This window comes from Lepeophtheirus salmonis, chromosome 13 (genome assembly GCF_016086655.4).
Source record: "Lepeophtheirus salmonis chromosome 13, UVic_Lsal_1.4, whole genome shotgun sequence".
NCBI classification, from domain to species: domain Eukaryota; kingdom Metazoa; phylum Arthropoda; class Copepoda; order Siphonostomatoida; family Caligidae; genus Lepeophtheirus; species Lepeophtheirus salmonis.
In genome coordinates this window covers 13206803-13230130 of record NC_052143.2, presented here as the reverse complement: position 1 = coordinate 13230130, position 23328 = coordinate 13206803, and the positions used below count along the sequence as shown (strand labels likewise).

The following is a 23328-nucleotide window of genomic DNA, read 5'->3' as shown; positions in this document are numbered from 1 at the left end:
GTTGAAAAAAGAGAACCACGTGTATAAAATCATAACAACATGGAAGACAAGACAATTGAATTTGGTTTTGTCTTATGTTTATTCAAACCCATATAAGTATGTAGATTTAGGTATACATACATACATACAAAAGACCCCTTGAACAAAGCGGTTATTTATTGAGAAGAGAATCTCATGATTTTGGTATATATACATATATTGACCTCAAAAAAGGTACATGCTTAATTAAGTAATATATGTTCAACCTTACAATACACGGTTGTTTTATATTCAGTGAATAACTAATTAGGAAATTATAATAATAAGGGCTTCATTATTATAATAATGAATTATTTTGCAATAAAATAAATAATAATAAAAAAAAACCCCCAGCCTCGTTTTCAGAGCAGCTACTTTTTTCTCGTATATTCATAATATTTTTTCTAACTCCACCCAAACGACTATGACTCTATTACCTACAAGGTTTATATTGTACTTACAATATGTATGTATAAAATTTAATTGAGAGTTCAGAAGGCGAGAGAGTAGTAAGTGATTTATGGAACTTGCAAAAAAGAAGAGAGAGAAAAAAAGTCTACCCACATGTTGTTGTCTTTATGCAGAGTGTGTTCTTATTTTTTTGTCTATCAGAAGGAGTGAAGAATCTCTCTATAATGGAACAAATACAAATAATTGGTATATTACGGGTGGTTCTTCCATGTTATTTATCCATAAATCCATAGAAAAAAGTCATTTAATTATCTCTTAATACAAGAATTCTAATTATAGATACATATATTATAGTATCGAGTCAGATACCCTCATACATAAATGATATTGTCTTCCTTGCTGTAAATTCTAAAAAAGAGTGAGAAGAATTCTCTGAGGATGAGCAAATGATTGGCTTCCTTAATTTCAGTTATTGATGTACATATATACTCAGTGTGTGTGGTTTTTGTTTTCTTGACTAAAAACGGAGTCCGTCCTTCAAAACGTGGTGGTGGTATAATTTAATTAAGAGTAATTGATTTTTAGCCATGAGTTAACAACATATACATATGTAGGAGGGGATGGAGTTAGACACACACTTACTTCAATATCTAACAAGTTTCGACTATCTCTGCATTTTAGTAGAATAGCCACCAAGTAGTGGCTGCATTAGATACGGCTCTTGAAGGGGTGAGTGTGTACAGTATACCTAGTCAAAAATTTTGATATGTTTCCGCACTTTTCCCATGCTTTAAGATCTGAAAATCTCAAAAATTAGTTTTTTAAGGATACCATACTCTGCCTCATCGGCCTTAAAGGTTTTCAAAAAAACCTTTTTGATAATTTTGGGTTATTTTGGGAGTAAAGGTAGAAATGAAGCAGGTCAAAAAATATGTTGATTTAAAATTTGATTATTCTTTAATAATAATATTTATATATTTTATTTTTCAAGTATCGAAATTACCCGTTACCTTGAAGTTAAAGAGAAAATTCTAAATTTGTGGACATCACTTCTAAAAATGCATACTCCCATTTAACAATATTATTTTTCCTGATATCTAATCTTTTTTTTTCCTCGAAATTAAGAATATTTTCGGAAGAGTTCATATTCATCTCAATTTTTGAGTGAGTGATAATTTTTTAAAAACCAACTTTAAAATCGGAATGATATACCTTTTATATATATTATTGAGCTTCTCACATCTTTAAGTATTGAAAAAACTATCAAAATTTAAAAAAGTATATATTTATTTGGTTTAATGTATGTAGAGTTTATACCCAATCCTAAGTGGTAACTCATTTTCTGAATTTACAGCCTCGGAGTACCTTTTTTTCATCTTCATATATTTTTCTTCTGAAATTCAGTAATGCTATACATTTTTTAAATCTTTTTCATTAAAAATATGGGTTTTTGTGGTTAATTTAAGGGTTCAATAGAGTTAATCGGTTAAGTATTTAGTCAGATATTAGTATTTGAAGTCAAAAGATTAGGTAAATTATATCATTTTTTAATTATGCCGATATATATATATTTTCTATTATTTATCACTACTGTTCGAAGTAGGTGACACGTTTTATAAAATAAAAATGAAAGCATTAAAATAGATAATACAGTTAAAATATCACTAACTATATTATTAAAATGTTGACAAAAGTTACTAAATCAAGTCTTAATATCACTGTTGCAAATTGAGTCATATGCTAAAAAGTGCACCATGTAGCCCCCCACTTTACTCCCTTTATAATATTTAGTAAAAGTTTTATTTTGTACAAACAAGCATATTGCACAAGTTGAAGTCTAAAAATGATATGTAATATATAGTAAAAAAAGAATTTGTAGTTTAACTTGTGAAAAACATTTTGCTTTGATTTTCAAACAGAGGGCATTGATGATTATTTTTAAGAACCATGGGCTATTCTGAAACGAAGCAAATTTGTTGTTCCTTTCATCTTGTGGAGTTTCTGCACAAGGAATAGTAACTTTCACTTAATGATTCCATTCTTTTGTATTTTGTTTCTATTCAGATTGTTTAATATTTGAGACTCATACTAACAAATAGTACTAAATTATCCAAAAATGAATTTGGTTGCTACTATTTTTATCTATATTTTATAGTATTATAATTACTATTATTGAAGAAGTTCGACTTTGAATGTATAAACAAGGAGGATAATTGGGAATGAGGTATAAAAGTTTGATAACCATTGGTACGATACAATAGTTGAAAAATTAAATACCTGGTGAATTAATTGAGTTGCTTTCTATTCCGCTCTGGCAAGACTGAATTTTTTTCTCCTGTTGAGACTCTAATCCCTAAAATCCTCACAGATACCAGGTTCTTTGTCTTGGTAACAGTCTTAGTGTTGATGCTGGTATTACTAGAGTGAAACACTGGGTCATTTTCATTTTTGTAGACAGCGTCCACTGTGAATGTCTTTTCATTAGAAAACAATTATCCAAATTCTATTGTAATTTGAATAATGCAGAAGCATCTGAGAAGGCTCATGATGGAGTTTTTTGGTATTGTTGTGAAAAGGAAGGACCTCTCAATGCACTTTAGTGACTTGCCAACTATGGACCGGTTGATCTTCTTCTTATCAAATACGTTCCTTGCCTCATTTGTCATCAATTTAGTTGGTCTACCACTCGTAAGCTTGTCCCTGATGCCCAAACGATATGTGATACGATCAACCGTGGCCTTACTCATCGTTATGTTCTTCATGATGGGTTTTAGCCGAGGTAAAACCCATAGCCAATGTAAGTTCTTTCATTGTGATTATCTTGCTTCTTTTCAGAGAAAAGCTTTTAGTTAGTTTAACTCAATTTACAAAACTGATTAAAAATGCAATTGAAAATTGTCTCACTGCTATTTGCGTCCCAATATGTGATATCGAGTGTCCAGTTTTCCCAGGTCACATATGCGTTATTTGACATAGGCAGCACTGACAATTAGACACTATACTAATGGAAATGGGCTAATTCGATATAAAATATCATTTCTTCATATGTAAAGCTTTAGTACCTTGCAAAAAATGGTTTGAAAGACATTAAATTTTGCAACTAGTTTCTTGATGCCTGCAGTCAGAAAAAATTACTTCAGTGCATTAAAGCAAAACTTTTTGGAAAAAACAAACAACTAAAAAACAGGACACTTTTAATAAAATAAAATAAGTAGGTTATTATAATAGATTGAAATAAAATAATAGAATCAATTAACAATAGATAATTAAAATAGCCGCATTTATAACAAAATAACGCTTTATTAGATGTACAAACTTGCACACTACATATAAGCCCATCATGGAATACCATGAACAAACGTCTCTGAACATTAATTCTTTCTTTGATACAAGACACTGGGGTGATATTCATCATGACCTCATCTTTTCTTCTTCATAGTCTGTTTCGATAATTAAATCATTATTTTTTTTGGACAGGGGATCATTATTATTGTTATTTTTATTTTGTGTATATTTCTTTGACCTTCTGCACCTCTATATGGAGTGAAAACACTTGACCAAACAAGAAAAATAATTAGAAATATGAAGAAGAAATAAAATTCATGTCACATTTAAGGTAAATGATGTCTGTAGGTAACTTATTAATCCCAGATCTTATTATGGTTGCATGCCTCTATTTACGGATATTTATCATTTATTTATAAGAGCGAATAAAACTTCCATGAACTCTTCGACACCCAATTAATACATATAATCCATGACAAAAAAGATCAAGAGTTCAACTGGGAAATAATTTAAAGTAGAGAAAGAGAAGTGACTCAGAGATACATACTACATAGGTTGAAAGAAATAAGACATGGAATATCCATTTCAGTGCAATTTCGTAGAAATTCTTCCAACGATTAATCAGACCCTATTATTTGGTATAACATTTAGTCCAACCCATCAAAAATAAATAGAGAACTAGGGGATTTGCCAAGACTTATTAATGGCTAACAAGGTGCAAGAAACCACGACGTGTAAGACGTAATGAAGTATAATTTTTCACTTCTTGTTTTCCATCAGGCTTCATCACCCTGAGAGGAGCCAACATAAAAATGAATCAGCTCATAAAAAAAGAGGCCATTTATCTCTCTCTCTTTTCTTCCGAGGCATGAGAAGGATATATGGAAAGGGAAACCCTATTGAGAGTTAGGTACAAAGTAAGAGAAGTTTACAAAAAGATGATACTATAAAAGGTTACAATTTATGCATGTTGAATGTTCATATTTGTATATTATATTTTTTCTCTCACTCTCTATAAAACTTCGAAAGATGATCATCAAACCGCTTCAAGGTCTATCATCAAACACAATTAGGAATAAATTCATAAAAGAAATTCGCAAGCATTGTTCAGGAGTCTCTACTGCTTCTACTGGGTAAATCTTCTATGAATATACGTTCATACATACATTATATAAGCCATGCAAGAAACAAAATAAGTCTATGAATATATAAAAAGTCAATTTTTACAAAGAAAAAGAAAGAAAGAGAAATAAAAATCACACTAACCATTAGTTTCCTTCGTTCTCTCTACCACAAACATCCTCATCATCGTTTATTTCTTTTTTAAATAGTTAGATGGTTTTTTAGTTCTTGTTTTTTTAATGTTTTTTTTTTTTTTTGCAACTCATTCAACCAAAGAAATTATTATATTGCATCATCAGAAGGCTTATTTAGTTATGGTTAGGGCAGAAACGATTCACAGTTCCAAGGAAACTAAAATCGAAATCGTTTTTCAACTCCAGACTGAAGACACGAATCCAATATCAGAGGAATCGATTCAATGACTATTGTCAAACTATTTTTTTAAGCGCAACAATAAGAATAATACAATAATCAAACTAAATAAATTTTACTATTCAGTAGAGGTGGAGACTTTGAATCAAGACTTGGAGCTCAACTTGAAATTGTGTCCATATTTTGAAAATTTGCGACTTGACTTGATCTAACAATCAAAGGCTCGATACTTTACTTGGATTCAATAGCTAAGACTTGTTATTCTACAGAGGGCACCCAAAACTTGCAGTAGATATTAATTAATATTCCTTATTACATTTAATTACAAGGTTTCATACCGCGACCAAACGACAATTGAAACAAAAATAAACAAGTTTTTTTATCCCATGTCTCTGAGTGTGTAAAAATTTCGGAGCATCAACAAAAAAGGTAACGCGTCTGATATCTTCTTAGTGCCGAGAAGCTAGCACAGACGGTTAGCATCTCCATCTGGCCTGCCTACAATATCAAAAAGTTCATTACAGCCAAGAAGAAACAAAACTTCTGCTGAAACAATATGGCTGACTTCTGCCCTCCCTTGATGTGACCATCCATTCCTGACCTCAACTCTCTGTACTTTGCAGTTTGGTGTCTCTTAGGGAAACAATTCTGCAAAACCTCTCATCCAATTTTAGATTAGCTCCAAGCTGATATAATGACGGTATGGTACGCTTCGACACAGCCTTCGCTGTCAAAAGGTGCCGATGTGTTCGGTTGCGTGTTGAAGTTGTTATTGCATGTGAAGTAGGACATATAGAATATAAAATATACCTAAATTTAGAATCTAAACACATCACAAGTTATTTTTTCTTGATTCCATAAAAATCACTTATTTTTTTCGTAATTTGGTCAATCTACTTCAAGTTTTGTGTACCCATTCTGAACATTGGCTAAAAAGGCTTCATTGGAACATTCAAAAACTTGAAAAAGACTTGATTAAACTATTCAAAAGCCTATACATGTAAGCAAATACTCGAGGCTCGAATTGGACTTGCAGAATAATGACTTTTTCCGACCTCTTTTATCTTCTGCTTATTTATTAACTACAATTACAATATGATCTCTGAATATAGAATTTTACTATGAAGTATTTCCTGGAATGGAAATCAGTTTCAGTCTAATGCATATAGAATAAATTTTTTTCTGGATTCCTCTTAATTTGTCAGCCTTATTTATGACATATTAAATGTGTATTTAAAAATTAGACCTCACTAAGAGTCGTACTTACAAAAAGAAACAGTCCCACTAACTCCTTTGCTCAAATATACATATTTTGAGAAATACCCTTACACAATTGGTCGAGTACTTCAATATAGATAAGATTTTATGGGTATTCACACCTATTAACGTCACAATAACCATTGTTTAATAGAGTTATTTAAATGAGGTATATCTACATACATACAAATACAACTCAATATGGTAATACATGAATGTGCAGAAAAACAAAACGAAAAAAAGAACAGCATTCGAGGCAAGAGGCCTTTAACAAAATGATAACTTTATTATTATTTTGATTATTGGCAGGATAAAAAAAAAATACTATTATGATTTCTGCTGGTAGCTTCCTTGATCACATTTCTATTTGTTATAATAGTATAGAACAAGTATTTTATAAGTACGGAGTACTTATAAAACTAACTTTTAAATCCGTTTTACCCAAACATTTTTGAGTAGTGATTATGGAAAAAAGGGCAGTTTGTAAATTGAACTAGTTTTGTGTATATTTGAAATTGCGATTTTTTTTTCAATTCAAACAATTAATAATTTGAGAGCAAAGATTTTTCTCAAAAAAATATCCCTGCAATTTTTTATTTTATTGATATGCTTATTTCGTAAATTTCAAAAACAGTTTCATAGTTTTGACATATTTAATATTTAATTTCGCTAAAATTTGTGAGGGGGATCCCCCACTTCAGTTCGGAAGACTTATCAAATCATATCCGAACTACTAACAAGTATTGTACATGGTATAAAAGTTCATAGACCTATAAGTATATATGTATACATATTATACATCCACAGAAATGATGATAGGCTTCAAAAATGTACATATTACACACATATAATCATAAAAGGGGTTTATTATCCGGGGGGGGGGGAGAAACAACGGAGAAAAAAGGTAATTACGTCAGTGAAGGATTTCTTTCTATATATTAGACACAAAAAATATGCCACTCGTAATAAAAGTCAACTTGATTTATTTCATCAAAAACAGTCATTTTCTCACCCAGGACAGCCCAAACCAAATTAAAATTATTTTTTTCATTTACCTTAGAGCTTGTATTTCTTGTGTGTCTTCTGTTAAGGACTACCTATTGGTTGGTTGTTTGCTGGATTGGTGTATTATTATTATTATTTTGCTAAATCACCTCCCTCAAGGAGTTAGTAAGGGATTGATAACATCACATAAACAACAATTCACTGTTGTTATTATTGTAAATAAATAATAACAAATGGAAATAAACAACTCTATGATTAAAAAAACAAAAAAAAGAAAAGACACACAACCACTCGACTCAATGGTTCAACAGATACTGAAACACAAATGTATAGAAAGAAGCGCGTGCACTCTTTATAATTTGTGGTACGCACATAAATTTTTATTATTTTTTAAAAAGAAATAATCCATCAAGCAAGTGAGAGAAAAAATCTTGTAAGCCTTGAATATATAAAATATATACATTTTTCGAAGCATAATTATCAAAAATTAATTTAGGTAAATTAAAAACTATGATTGTCCAAAAAATAAAACAGATTTTACATTAAATCTTTTGTATTGTTAAGTATTATAGCCTGAGAACTGTTTGGTTTACTAAACTCTAATTATATGTTTGCTCCTCTTTCTGATTTTACCTGGTCATGTGTATTTTGAGTTGGGAATGGACAAAATAAAAGTTTGTTTTGTTTAAATTATTATAAAATATAAAAGAGAGGTTTTGTTACCCTCAACATCCATGTATCTCCATCTCCAATCATTCAAAACCAAAATAAGCAAACATACATCTCTATGTGCATATGAATCCACCTTTATCTTATCTTATATAAAAAAAAGTCTTGAATTACAATCGAATCGATCGAATTTCATAAATAAGCATTAAGACACATATGTAGAAAAACATCCCTCCCGTTCAAACATAAACATATGTGTTTTTGTATATATCTATGTATGATAAAAAAATGTTAAAATGATAAGATTTGTTTCTAGTGAAGTCAACAAGGGAGCAGTAATTAGATACATATACATACAATATGTTGTCCTTTGCTACACCGGGAGGTGATCTCATTTGAAGGTAGGATGTTACGTACATTTTATGTGTATAAATATCAGTAAGGGAGATGAGTATCTCCTCTTGGCTCTTGTAAAATAAAGGTCAGGGGAGGAAGGGGGAATTGGAGCGAGCATATCTAAATACAATATTATGTAAGTACAAATCTATTACTTTAATGGATGTAGGGAAGTACGATTGGAGTAAAGCAAATGACCCTGTATAGTTAGGAAGGAATCGATAAGAAAAAGTGAGGCAATGATGAAACAAAAACCAAGTTAATTACCACTTGACATAAGATCAGATAAATTGCTATTATTATCCGCTTCGGAATAGGTACAAATTCCACTTAGCCACTGACAAAAGAACTTCTCCCATAGTTATCAACACGGATTAAATTCGAATGAAAAGTGACTTGATTGTTGTATAGATGATTATTATTCGAATACAGGAACTTCTTATTTAGAACTGAAGACTGCAGTCCCGCCCAGTTCAGTCTCGATCCGGTCTAGTTCCGTCCTGCCGGCATATTATACCTAAAACGTCATAAAGTTCGGTACTTTATCACGTCTTTATTTCTTCTTTTTTTTATCAGTTCTAGCAATGACAGTCCGGGGGACTGGTCTTATGAATGGACTGGACAGATCCGAATAAATACGTACAGACCCGACGCTAATTAAAGTTACTATCTACGTAAATGTGTGAATTACTAGAGTAGGCAAGTACAAAAGTATATAAATATGTAGGTATATGTTATTTCTAACATGATGAACCTAAATGAACGAGGACATATGACATTTTTTCGGAAGAATATACTATCATTGTTATCAAACAAAAATTACGTTTGCTGTTCATTACATTTAAATGTGGAAGACAATATGTATAAAAGTATGTCTGTATGTATCTACAATTAAAATACCGAAATGTAGCATTTTTTCTCCTTCAACATTGATATTCAAAGTATTTATTTTAGAAATGTCAAGATACATGGGTAATGAATTTGATGGGGATGGTAGTAGAGGAGGGGAAGGGAGGGAGAGAGGGGCCCCATCAAGAATATAGTAATAAACATCAATTCAACAGCCCTTAAAGACACCTACCAACTAACCAAGAATCACATTTTGTTTCTTCCTATAAAGATAAAAAAATAAAAAGTATTTCTAACGCCAATAGATTTATGATGTTATTCAGTAGGCTAATTAGGTATTCTAAATAAAGACTATTTGATATTATCTTATCTATACAGAGAAAAAATAGATAAATCTAATCTCTAATGTTGTAAAATTCTAAGCATTTTTTCGCGTGCAAGTTTTTTACTATGTAATTGAAAATTTGAACATTGTTTTTTATTTTCCAAAGTTGTAACTAATACTCTTTAGTTCTTGAAGGGATAACATCTAAGTATAAAGTTTACTATGTGTGAATGTGCTCATAAAAGATGTAGAGTAACACTGAGGATTGATTTGAGAGTAATACTTGGTGTAAATCCTTGTTGGAGTAAGAGTAGAATTAAGTATAGACACAGGGAGTAATTTTTCCACAATGTTCTTACTCCATAGACACGGAGTAGGATTTGTGCTTACTCTCGTAGATGCTTGTAGTTTATATAATCAAATGTCATGACAACTAAGTTGCTTTTCCCCCAAAATAATCTTTCAATTGTCAGAGTTACCATGTCAATAACTTTTTTTTAAATGCTCCTTTAATTGGTCGGATGGAGTTGCACTTATTTCGCTTTTTTTACATACAAAAAGTTCTTAGAATTTACATCTCTCCAATCTCTCATCCGATTAAATGTCAAATGGTGAGAATGAAGCCTAAAAAAGTAATAACTCATCATAATTCATATCCATTTATTGTATAGCAATAGGTTATTTATGAAAAATCAACCAATATGTACCTAAAATCTAGGTCTTCGATGCATCCATGTATATGTAAATACCTGTTTCTCCTTCGATGTCTCATAAACTTCATTCCCTCAAATTCTATGGGAACTTGAACATAACATCAAACGATGTTCGGTCCGTAATACACGTATTCTTTATCTTTTACAAAGATAAAATTTGTAACAACGCCGATAAGTAGAAAAGGCAAGGATTCTACATAAATAAAACAGTAGTACATATATTTATGTACTTTGTACTTACCCACATAAATTGACTCAAATTGACTCAAATTGAAATATTGGGTGCCGACTTTATTGTTATTTTTATTATTCAGAATGAATCAAGTAAGTAGGGAACGATATGTCTCTTGATGTATGGCTCTATATACAGTTTGAGGACGACATGACTCCCTATGGTATATTGAATCTATGTACATACAAACACGGTTTCATGAAGTGAACGCCCCAAAGAACAAAGTAAATGCCCCACAAAATAGCTTTGTTTGTGATTGAGGAATAAACTCAATCATACGTATTAGACGAAATTTTTAATTTTTATATGTGACATGTCTACTTAAAAGCATGTTGTTATTGTTATTTCAACTATAGGTTTCACGTTTTCTTTACTAATTAAGAGAGTAAGGTGGAGCTTTTTACGATTTAATTTTGAAATTACCTAAATTTTGTTTCTTTACACATGCCTGTTGATGTGTGGTATTAAATATAGATGATTTGAGAGAGAAAAAACAATCATTTTTCTATATTGGAATTCAACAAATTTGACAGTTAAAAGGTCAAAGTTTGTTCAAAAGCTACCTCCTCCTCCACCTCAAAGAAAAATCTTAGTAAAAGCTCTGAATTACTTACTCCATCATAACATCAACCATTATTATCATACTATTTTGATTAATTAAAATTACTTATTGATCCGATAGAGTCCTGGAACTGGGGATCTTTAATAATCTAATGGTATGAAGAATACATATTAACAATTTTTAATATTATTATTAATATTAAAAAATAAAATACACTTCAAATTAAGTATACATTATTTTTCCCATTTAATTGAATTTTAATAATTGCATAACATTTTTTATAAGTTCTTTAATTTCTTCGTACGAAAAGATTTATCTTAATTTCTAGACACAATTTGAACTATCCAAAAATCAGCCATTTTGTCGTGTAAGAACATCTGGCATTTGGCCGATGTGTGTGAGATGGCACCCTCTTGGGTCCACACATAGTTGCCCCCTGGGTTTGGTGGCATTGATCCATGGTAGTACGGCAACCTTAGTACCTTGTAGTAGGCCTTCTGGCCGATTTTCTCCCCAGCTTTACTAAAATATGGTTACCAATGTATATACATAATTTATTACCAAAACAGCAGAATTGTAATTACATGCCAGATTTTTCTGCTAAACATTAGTTTATTTTCAAATGTGCCTCCTAAACCTATGACGACTACAAAGGTGTAGAATAATATTATTATTGTTATATAACCTGTCCCTTTTAAAAAGAGTCATAAAAACTGTTTAAATTTTTTGGGGGTTTCTTCATAAAACAGGTAATTGAAAAAGAAAAAAAATCTTGAATCACTAAATATTAATTTCATCATCTTCCCCCGAAGAAAAGTTATAGATAAGGAACTATACCCCCCGCCTGGGCAGTATAAATACATACATCATAATTGCAAAGAAGTCAAATGATCCATGTAACATAACATTAGTTGACTCACTCAGTTTTCCTGAATAAAAATATAGGGTTCGTCTGACTCATTCCATTGGACTCCTACAAAGACCTCTACCCGTAAGTATACAAATACATAAATATTTAAAGTTTGTTTCATATTTTAAGACTATTATTTTTTTAAGACTATTGTTATTTTGAATAAAATCAATCAAATAAATTTATACAAATAAAGATTTATAATCTATTTTTGATAATGATACAAAGTATTTTTTGTTAGAGACCGGGATGCATAGATATTATTAGTTAGGCTAAAAAATACGCACACACACACATAATTCAATTAGCAAATCAGAAATAACATTTACTAAGCCATTAAAAAAGAGAGGAACAAAGGCACTGGATACTTTTCTTCATTATTATAGTATGCACATTGTTCATACTTCGTTGCTTACTCCATGGCTCATATTCAAATGTAAGTATAATTTATTAATCTGCTAGTGTGTACATTTTAGATATCAGTGATGAGTCTAGGGACAAGAAGGATTTTTACTTTGTTCGGTTCAGTCTTAAGAGATTTTTCTTAACCATCCGATGTTTCAATCGGTCAAATCACGGTCTTTGCTTTCAAATCGTGGATCAATATTTTTTTTTTGTCTCACTCAAAAAACAAATTTGATCCCCATTCCAATTATACAAGTTGTACACTTTAAACATTATATGACGTCATTGAATTAATGTTTACTGCCTGGAAATTTATATGACCTTATCAAAAGATAATCTATAAAAATGGTCGATCGAGTTTTCTATGAGAACGATTTCTGTATACTACCGAATTGTTCTATTTGACGGGTCCAATTTGCTTTGTCCAACAGGAATGATAAGGATTTCAGAGCAGATTAGGATTTTCAGACCGAAACTCAACACTTGTATACTATATATGATTCCTTGAAGATACTTATTGTCATAGGGACTATTATTTTACTAAGAGTATTATGCATATCTAATATACTTATGTACACTACTAAAGAGTATTAATGATATATTAGTTTATACAATATGTGTATGTACGTGGTGTAATTAATTTAATTTAAAAATAAACGTGAATTAATTTGAATATTGCATTTTTGAGTACTTTTCTTAATAGTATCTTAATCCATCTCTTGTACATACATTCATGTATATATTATACACATTTCGAAAGTTGATTGAATAAATTGATTTGACAGGTCTAATTAAATTTGTTTAGAAAAGAAATAAATTAAAAAATACCTTTTGACCTTTATTCAAACATTGCTTTGTTTACAGATTTCCAACAAAAAAAAAAAAAAAAAAAACAAAAACATAACTATGTACGTTCATGGATACGCACATTCAGTTTTTTTAAATTAATAAATCAGATTGAAAATGGGAGCGTCGAAAGTTTCTAATAAAAATAAGTAAATAAATACGAAAATCCCTCCATGGGATATAAATGAATCTTTCATTAAGGGAACCAAAAAACAACCAGTCATTAAAATAGTGATGACGAAGTCTATAAATTTATATATGTATGTATGTATGCTTCTACACTTAAATAGGTTTGTTTGTAACATAAAACGCACAAATTATGTAGATTAGAGATCCTATAGTATAATATTTACTAGTGTTAAGACTCAGTTCAAGAACAATTTTTTTCGGTACAGTTTTAAATAATTTCTTTGTGACCGATTTAAACATATATTTCGGTGGATTGGCAGCTTATTGAATCATTCTCAAAAAGTTGACCGTTATTTAATCCATGTTAGAGAATATGGATTGAATCTCAACATTAAAATGATACTTTTTGATGTCGTCATTGAAAATATCGGTTTCAGAACGATGAAACCGATTATGAGTGAACGTTTTTGTGTCACGGATGAACTCAGACCAAAGTTGTTCTCTAGACCGCTCTAAAAAAGGATAACAATTCTTGGATTGGTACGAATTGTAACACTAATATTTATCTATAAATTATAGGTCTATTACTGAGCATAGGAATTTGTAAATCATCATCATATTAAAGAGCGAATAATGATCATTTTTTTGCAAAAAAAAAAAAAAGTGGCATAATAAAAATCAATATGCATTTTATGTATATTTTCGTACCTTCTGCATATGTAAATATATAAGACTTTTTTTGGCTTGTTGTTGTTGATCAAGAAAATAAACGTAGAATTACATTCCTTACTATTAAAATTCGCAGAGAATCATCGACTTTGAAATATCTTCTCCATTTACTTTTTAATAAGGGGTTTGCAAATAATGAGCAACACATAAAACAACTTACATATACCTATATTTAGTATAGAAAGGTTATATTTCACCTGTAAATCATCAAAAGAGATCATATTTTATATCCAAGGCATGAATTCTTGGGCGTTGGAGCGGAAATACTAACCAAACTTGACTCAGGATTCCATTTCATATGAGAGCAAATAAATTGTCTTAAATATACACAACATACGTCATGAATAAATATATATCTATGTAAGTAGAGCTATAATCAAATCTATGTACATGGGCACATAGTCTACACAGAGCTCCAGTTAGTTCATTAGTATGTGCCTCATATTTCACGCTCTTATAAAAAATTAAAAAAAAAAAAACGTGCTCCGAATGCCCACATAATTTTCCCAGCGAGTGGTGGAACATTAAAAAGGGAACTTTTCCTAAGTAAAGTCTTGGAAATGATTACACATTGTAGGATTGTTTAAAGAGTTATGTTAGAGGCTCATCTCTTTGTTCCTTCTTCAATTTTCCACTCCAAGAGGGGTATGTCTTGTCGATTTTATGGCTTGAAAATGAGTGAGAAAACAAGAAAAAAAAAACTGTGTTAAGACAATATGAATAAGTTATTTTATTGCTTAAACAAACCCCCTCAGGAGACGAAATACTCTTCGATACCCTTCAAAAACAATAATAATATGACACTGGAAAAGGTTTAATATACATACAATTAAAAATAAGTGCCGCTTATTTTAATCAAAACATTTTCACAAATAATTATCATAATTAATAATACTTACCTCGTGGACTTACTACTGAGATCGACCAAATAAAGGATCATGATTGATGATATTAATAGGCTCATATCGAGTATAATTATTTCGTTTGATTGATAATCATCTATATAATCTAATTATATCTCTATTAGGCATACTTATGAGAGTATATTATATAATATCGTATCTCAAGAATGTTTGGGCTTACACGATTTCCATAGAAGAATAATGATAATGGTAGTAATAAAGACAATGCGTCGTTTGTTAGAAGTGTCTAGATATCAGGGGCTTGAATGCAACAGGCTTAGCAAGATATCTAAGTATGTATATGTAAACGTACATAATATATTGTACAAATTCGGACTTATATTGAAAATAAATATGTTTTTCCCACTTATAAAACACTTGGCTGGCATTATGATTGAAATGCACATGAGTGAAGGAACCCTTTCATGCAGTGGTTTTCTGATAGCATTAAGAATGTCAGTGTATGATTATGTGTATAGCATTATTGATTATTATTAATATTAGGATGTATTTTTGTATGTAGAGCCAAGTCCAGAAACGGAAATGCAACGCAAGATGAAACTTCAAACTTCCTATTTCATCAATCCCTGAACTAAACAAATAAAATAAAAACTTCACTTAGGGAATCGTGGACCATCCAAAATATTCAATACTTTGTTTAACCAGCTATATTCATGGATCTATTGAAATAGGTCTCTATTGCTAATGATGTATTTGTGTATGTATTTTAATTCACAAAGTTCAGCTTAGTACACACGAGTAATAGCTATTGATACATCTATGAGTTCTCTCTCTATCTCACTCCATGAACATGTAGTTATGAAAGAACCTTTTGACCCTAAAAAAGAAAATGAAAATTATAAATTCATGAGTTCATATATAAGCTATAAGATATATATTACTACCATTTATTCAAAGTATATTTATCGAAAATATATACGGATACAATACCTATACATACTCTATGTATGACTGTGAATGTATCTATAAATAAAGTTTTTATCAATGATCCATAGTGTTGAAATACATATATGATTATTATTGAAAAGTTCAATAATGATATATATCAAATAAAAAATAAAAATTACTTAAAATTTGAATGTATCTTGCGTAATTTTTATTATCATCTTTTAGAGAGATATCAAAATTCCTTTACATCATTCCCATAGTCATGGTAGGAAAGGCAAATAGGAGTAAATAAGTAAGACGAAGAAGAGAAATAAGATCGTCTCCTTGCAAAATCACAAGATCCACGAGCAATAAATACGTAATAATAATGATTATAATTAACAAACTTTATTTTCTCATAAATTTTCATTTTTATTGAGAGCGTTTCCTCTCATCTACTACGAGGTACTAGTGAAGCAAATAACCCATGGTTCATGCAAGTATGTAAGTATTCATCTGCTTAATAGTTAATGAACTGTAAAATGTTCTTAGTTCTAGGTAAATATTTTGTATACGTCTTCTTTATGTCCCATGTGTACAACCATGTATAAAATATCTACTAATTATTACGAATGATGAAAAGGAAATGCGGAGTAGATATGTATATTTCAAGAGAAAAGGATTTTGTCAGAGAACTTAAATTGTTTTATAATATACAATAGGATAGATATTTAAGAGGATGTGTTCAGGGATATGATCATATACCATGAGAGACTTGATTCAAATTATGAGAAACTTACATATTTTATGTCTGCATACAAATATATTTTCAGAACTAAAAGAGCTTTTGGTAGTATTTATTAATTAATTTTATTAAATTATCTGAATTGTTTTGCTTTTAATTAAGAAATCGGCAGATAAATGATTTATTTCATTCTATAGACATTTCAGATTATTGGTTTAATGAGTCAGGACCTTTAACCCTTTAAAAAACTTGGGGCTTAATGAATCAATTTGCATTAAAAATATTAAGGAGGAGCTAACGGCGTTGGACGACAAGCTTCTACTCTCTGAATGATTGAGATTGTCGTTTGTATAATTGACTCTAAAATTGATAACATCTAAGTGAATAGTCAACATCAATGGGAGTGTTGATTCAGCCCTTGGCTTGAAAATGATCTATTTACATAAGTATATGCGTACAAGGTACCTATGCCTATTCATGCCTCAATGTCGTAATCATTGATTTGTTATTGAAGAGCCTGATTTGAGTGACTCATCATGAATATGACCAATAAGTACTACAACTGGAAATATTGTTGGGGTTTTTGGGGAGCAGTGATTACGGAACTGTGTTTAGCTTCTCTCTCTATGAAACACAATGCTCTTTTTACAAACACTTTATATCCAAAGAGAGATGTATTATAATATAATTTGATTCCATGCTCTGACTTAACTCCTTATTCATTCAACATCTCCAAACATATGGCAGCACGATTTTTTTTTGTAATGCTCATTGAGGACTCACAAGTAGTACCTGCAATTGTCAAAGCTAATAATCTAAAATTCAACTACTTTGACTCTTCGAAAAATATGTGTACAAGTAGTAATTTACCCTCTGTTGATGAGCAAAGATGCTCCTTAAATGGTTAAATGTTTTCTTATTTTTAGAATGTCATCTTAGAGTATTTGAAATGAGCTAATCTAAACCATTTCTATTTGGATCTTCATTTGAACATTATCATTCCCACTGCTAAAGGTACATGGAATTGGATGATACCTTATTTATTTTTAAACTATATTAGCAAAGGGTTATCCGGCGTTGCTCGGGCCAATGAGAAAGTGGGCAATCCCATGGAAAATGGTAAAAATAATTGATAAAATTAAAAAATTATATAGAAAATACTTTTTTTTAATAGTGTGGATCCATTTGCCTTGATCCATGCATGAACTTTCTTGCACCTCTGCAGGCAACAGGTGGGGTCGGGTCCTTGTGTAGTAGGACAACCCCAAGTCCTCCTTCCACTCCTGATTGTCTCCTCGTCCACGTCAAACTCGTTAGAGAGGCGATTCATGGATTTTGGGGGGTCCTCCTTGATCTTCTTTTTCAGGTCCCCCAGAAACTCAGAATCCCTTTTCAAGTTGTGTCCCCCTCTTCCTTTTTTCTTTGAGAGGTCTTTTTCATCCTTTTTCATCTTGGAAACCTTGAAAATAAGGCTCCTGGAGCACTTTGCAATGTCCATAATCTCTGCTACCTCAATTTTGGCATCCAGAAGGTCTGAGATGTTCTGCCTTTTTGCTTCTTGCTCACTCATAACGAAGGATTTGCTAAAAATTTATTATTGTTTACTTATGCATAAAGAACAGGAGATTCATAATATGCAGGGGAAAAAATCACAAAACCTTTCTCTTTTAAATTACATAATTAGCATTTATTAACAGTCCACGTTTTGCTTCCGAACCTGTATGTATACAGATTTATTTTTTAGAAGCCAGTCACTTTTTGATTTCTAAATCAACCCCTTACCTAATCTCCTGTAGCTGAAGAAAACGGTTTTTTTTGTTTTGGGTATAGCATAAGCTTTACATAAGATTTTTATAAGATTATATGACCCTCCCCCAAAAATAGACACCTCCGTCTTAGCCTGACCAGGTTCAAAAGAGGGACTCTTTTACTTTAATCTATTACCTTAATTTTTTTTTCTAAAATGATATATCGATTTTGTCGTGTTCTGATAAAAGTTATATCAAAATTTGAGGATATGATGTTGGATATATTTAATGTTAAAAAATACTTTTTTATAACAAAAAAAACAACAAAAACAGAGAGTAGTTTTTTACATAACTCAATTCGCTATCAAACTATGTATTATATGAATCCATGGGATAAGTTGTTTACAAACTACAACTTGGTCTTTAAGACGATATTGAACAAAACTCATTATGATAAAATATCAAAAACTCAGAGCTGGATTGAGTTACAGATCTAAAATTTCAAATAACTTTGACACTCAAAATTTTATTCAAGTCCGATAAAAAAAAAATATGTACATTTTCCATCGAATGACTCATATATATACAATACTAGTATAAATTTATCCTTGTTTATTTTGTTCTAGTAAGAATAGTACTGTTTACTTCTCAAGTAGTGAATTTGATCTGTTGGTTTATAGAGTGAATATTAGTGTGGGGGTTCGGTATGGAAGTCCTACATCGGTCTAAGACCGTTATATTTTTGTTGGACCGAATTAGTTCCAAAAAAATTGGTCTAGACCGATTTCACAGATAAATTGTTTATAACATGACAACATAAGTTTCTTAAAACACAATGACGTTATTTGAAGTTTAAACAGAGATAGCTCGGATAAATTTTGATCCCACCGTCTTTTATATGCACACAATATTTGTTCTCGAAATTATGATTTTTTTTTTGCAAATAATGAATGGCAGGCCTGAGACTGCAGTCTGGAAATCGCTGCTTTATCTGAGTCTAAACACTAGTTAATATGTATTTTTAATCAAATACGCTTAAGTTTCCTCACATTCTCTTTACGATGCGTTTTTATCGTTAGATCCTATTTTTGTATTTTTATTGTGTAGGATCATTGTTCGGAGGAGTTAATTTAAGATGAAATACTAATTGGTTTTGCAATATCTGCAATTTTTCATTCATTAGAGTGGTTATATCATGCAACATGGAAAATAGATAAAAAAAAGTGTTTATTTATAAGACTAACCTAATTGTCAAAATAAGATAATTTTACTAAATATTATACAAACATTGATTTATATAACCTATAGGTATATTGTATAAGTCTGTTGTTAGATTCACACCCAATGATCAATATACAAAATACAAATATATTTAGATTTTAAATTACGTAAAAAACATTTAATATTCCGAAAAATATGACTTACACATGCTCGATAAGCAGTTGTATAAATGTAGTCTTATATTAAATTTGCTCAAGTATCTTTTTTGATTGTATTCATATGTACAAAAATCGTATGTAAGTGCATTGTACATTTTCCATGACTGAAATAGCAATAACAATAAATGTCCGATGATACGTAGCAAATCCTTCGTCATCCTTCATGGCTTTGCAACACGTTTAATGATGGAACGAATTGCGTAAACATGGATTGTATCTATTTGTTCTTATTCATGTCACTTTTGCTTATAAATGTATTATATATAGTTATGTATGCCTAGTTATAATCTTTTATACAGGCATTAAATGAAAGAAAAAAAAAGTGCCCAACCCAAAGGCATAAGTGTGAACGTAAACCCTATTTTTGACCTTTTGAGGGGTCATCAAATAATAGGGTTAAAGGACTTGTTTGATTTGTATTCATTTGTTTAATGTAGTTTTATATATCTAACTAGGAGAAAGAATGGCTAGTTAAAGTCTCACGTGAGTTAACAGTTTTTTAATTTGATGCAAATTTCTACGAGTTGTGCTACAGGACTGATGTGTAATAACCATTCACTAATACTGCATAAGCTATGGGTCTTTTTGAAAGTTATGAGAATAGAGTATGCACTAAGGGTATCCAAGGAATACTTAAAACAACTGGAAGGGTGTCTTAAAATCGAACTTACTTTTTTTCTACACGATGAAGTAGGCACATTTTCCTTTGTTTATAAAATTATAATAAAGGGAACCGTGGTACACAAAAGTAAATTAATTTGTTTTGTTATTACTTATGAATGAATTAATAACAGTGTACAAATCTTCTACCTCTGGATGCAAGTAGGGCCATGACGGTATTACTAAGGATCCGGATGGGAGCTTTCACAAATTCTCTATGAAATACTCCAAAAACCTAACCAAATGGCTAAGGGCCATGCCAAGAGATACAGTTGACTAGAACCCAACAGCAAATTTAAGACTATGCAGTCTGCATTTTAAAGTGACTGATTTTATCACTGAATCTTTAGATCAATCCTATAATAGAGGAAAACCACTCCAACGAAGGTAAGCAATGCTCCCAAGTACTATGAATATTGCTTCATTCCACTGAATCTTTGAGACGGTTCGTTTCGCTTAACTTCCTTTTAAATATTTTTAAATACACTGTCTAATAATGCCTGTCAAATGTCTGGAAAACAAAATTATAGTATAGTTCAGAATAATTCCCTTCAAATTCTAAATTATTCGCTTAAATATTGCAATTTCTTCCTTTATTATTTTAGTAATCAATAATACTTATAAATGATATATTATATATCCACAGGCGATTGAAAAATGATCCCATCAAAGTGGTTGAATCTGCCAAGTTACCTCTCATCACTATGACAAGCTCCAAGACCAACACAGGCATCAACTAGCACCAAAAGATTGCACAAGATCTCTATGAAAAACTCTCTTCGACATTGCATCTTGCCTGAAGGTGGAAGAAGAAATATCCTTCGGGATTTTCTTATTTACATCGAACGAAATAAGAGCTTAGTATCATACTGCATAAATTCAGACACTAAAATTAAATAGTGTCACTGGAGCTATTAGCATTACAGCTTCTTAATTTCTTCAACTCCGGAGTAATGGACCAAGTTCAATCTTCCAAGTTCTCATTCATAATGGAGGAAATGTCTCATCTCTTCTAAAATCTTAAAATTAAAAAATATAATATTTCGTGATCCTTCCCGTTGCTTTGATATGGCACAATGTCAGTTCACAAAATCAAACTTCTAAATCGATTGCATGATTTACGATAACAGGAATGACCTTGTTCAAGTCCATCAATACAAAGATGACGAAAAAAGGATAATATCTAAAATCTTATCCCTAAAAATAGATCGATATGCCATGCATGCTGTGGACTATTTCATATTATTATGGAAAATTTCCAAAACTATAAAACTTTTTTCCAAGATCTTCAACAACAGCAAGTAATATTAGTTTTTATTGGCGGATATATATCACAATCATTGTTAATACTCCAACAGAAAATTCTACAGAAAATTCAACAGAATAATGTTATTATGACTTATCGTAATAACAATGGCCTGTAATTACCAAGAAATAGTTTGCAGTGTACTTGTATCATTTGGAGATATCTGCCTATAAAATAATAAAATGATTCTAGCTATTGCAAAAAAAAAACGAAACACTATAAATTAATTCTTCATCGTCTTATCAATCTGTGATGCTTCTTACCAACAAACACAATTGAGTAAATATACTAAATTGTACTTCAGTGGAGAGCTTTTTATTGAACAACTTAAACCTAAATAGTTTCCCTTTTTGAATTAATTCAACTCGTTCAGGTCGAGCCAGACAAAGCTGAAAAAAGTTTAGTTTCTAAAATCTTATCCTTGATAGTAGATCAAGTATTATATACAAATTGAGAACATTATTTGAAAATCTCAACGCTGTATAACTTCATCTTGAGGATATTCAGTACCACCCAGGAATAGTATTTATATTGTTGGATATATTTCACTAAACTTATCCAAAAACTTGCTATGTCTGAATATCTCTCAAAATATATGACTATGTAGTAATAAAATGGAGTTAATCAAAAAAGTATTCAGTGAATATTTAGTATTAAAAGTCAAAGAGTTAATTTATATCATTTTTCAATAATACAAAAAAGTGAGTTTTAATCTTTTACTATTATTTATCGCTACAACAGCAATTAGGGGATAAGTTGTTAAAATTACAATTGATATAATAACATTAACTATGTTATTACATTGTTGCCAAAAGTTGCATATTGTTTTTAACTTTGCAAAATATCAATTCTATAAGCTGAATAATATGCCAAAAAGTAAAAAATGCTCTGTCTCAAACAAATTTTTTGTAATTGTGTTCATGTTATTTTTTTAACCCTAAAAGAACTGCAATATTGACTATGGAATCAAAGTGAGGAAATGAAGCTTCTACATACATGGACGAATATTTACAAAAAGAATAAAATTTAATATATATTTGATTAACAAATATTTGAAGAAATTTCATTAAATAATTTTGAATCTTAATTTTGACTTTATGGATGATAAAAATGATTAAAAATATTTTCCCAGATTCCCAGAAGCTGTTTCAATACATGTATGGGCATTTTGCACCCACATGACTCCTTTTAGTGGATTCATTATTTATTCAAAGTTGAGGCTTAATTAACTATTCAACCCCCGATATGAAATAACACTCTTATTTACTCACATAGAAGACGTCTCTAATCATTAAGAATATAAATGATGATAGAACGTAAATAATATAAATAATTCCCCATTTGAATTTTAATGGAATTTCAATGTTAATATACGTATTTATTTATAATATGTAAATGTACGGTA

At 30.5% G+C, this 23328-nt stretch overlaps 1 protein-coding gene and 1 long non-coding RNA gene across 2 annotated transcripts in view; one reads left to right on the top strand and one right to left on the bottom strand.

Annotated features, from left to right (window-relative positions):
* The window catches only part of LOC121127935 (uncharacterized), a 32978-nt gene extending 25191 nt beyond the window's left edge, over window positions 1–7787 (bottom strand). Inside the window, exon 1 of the mRNA XM_040723521.2 lies at window positions 7521–7787. The gene's annotated coding sequence lies outside the window, so the exon portion shown is untranslated. The remainder of the gene's footprint in view (window positions 1–7520) is intronic.
* A 660-nt stretch (window positions 7788–8447) lies between these two features.
* LOC139906939 (uncharacterized) lies at window positions 8448–22226 on the top strand. Its single transcript, XR_011783185.1, has 2 exons — window positions 8448–8540; window positions 21264–22226. It is a non-coding gene; the product is annotated as an uncharacterized lncRNA (long non-coding RNA).
* The last annotated feature ends 1102 nt before the right edge of the window (window positions 22227–23328 follow it).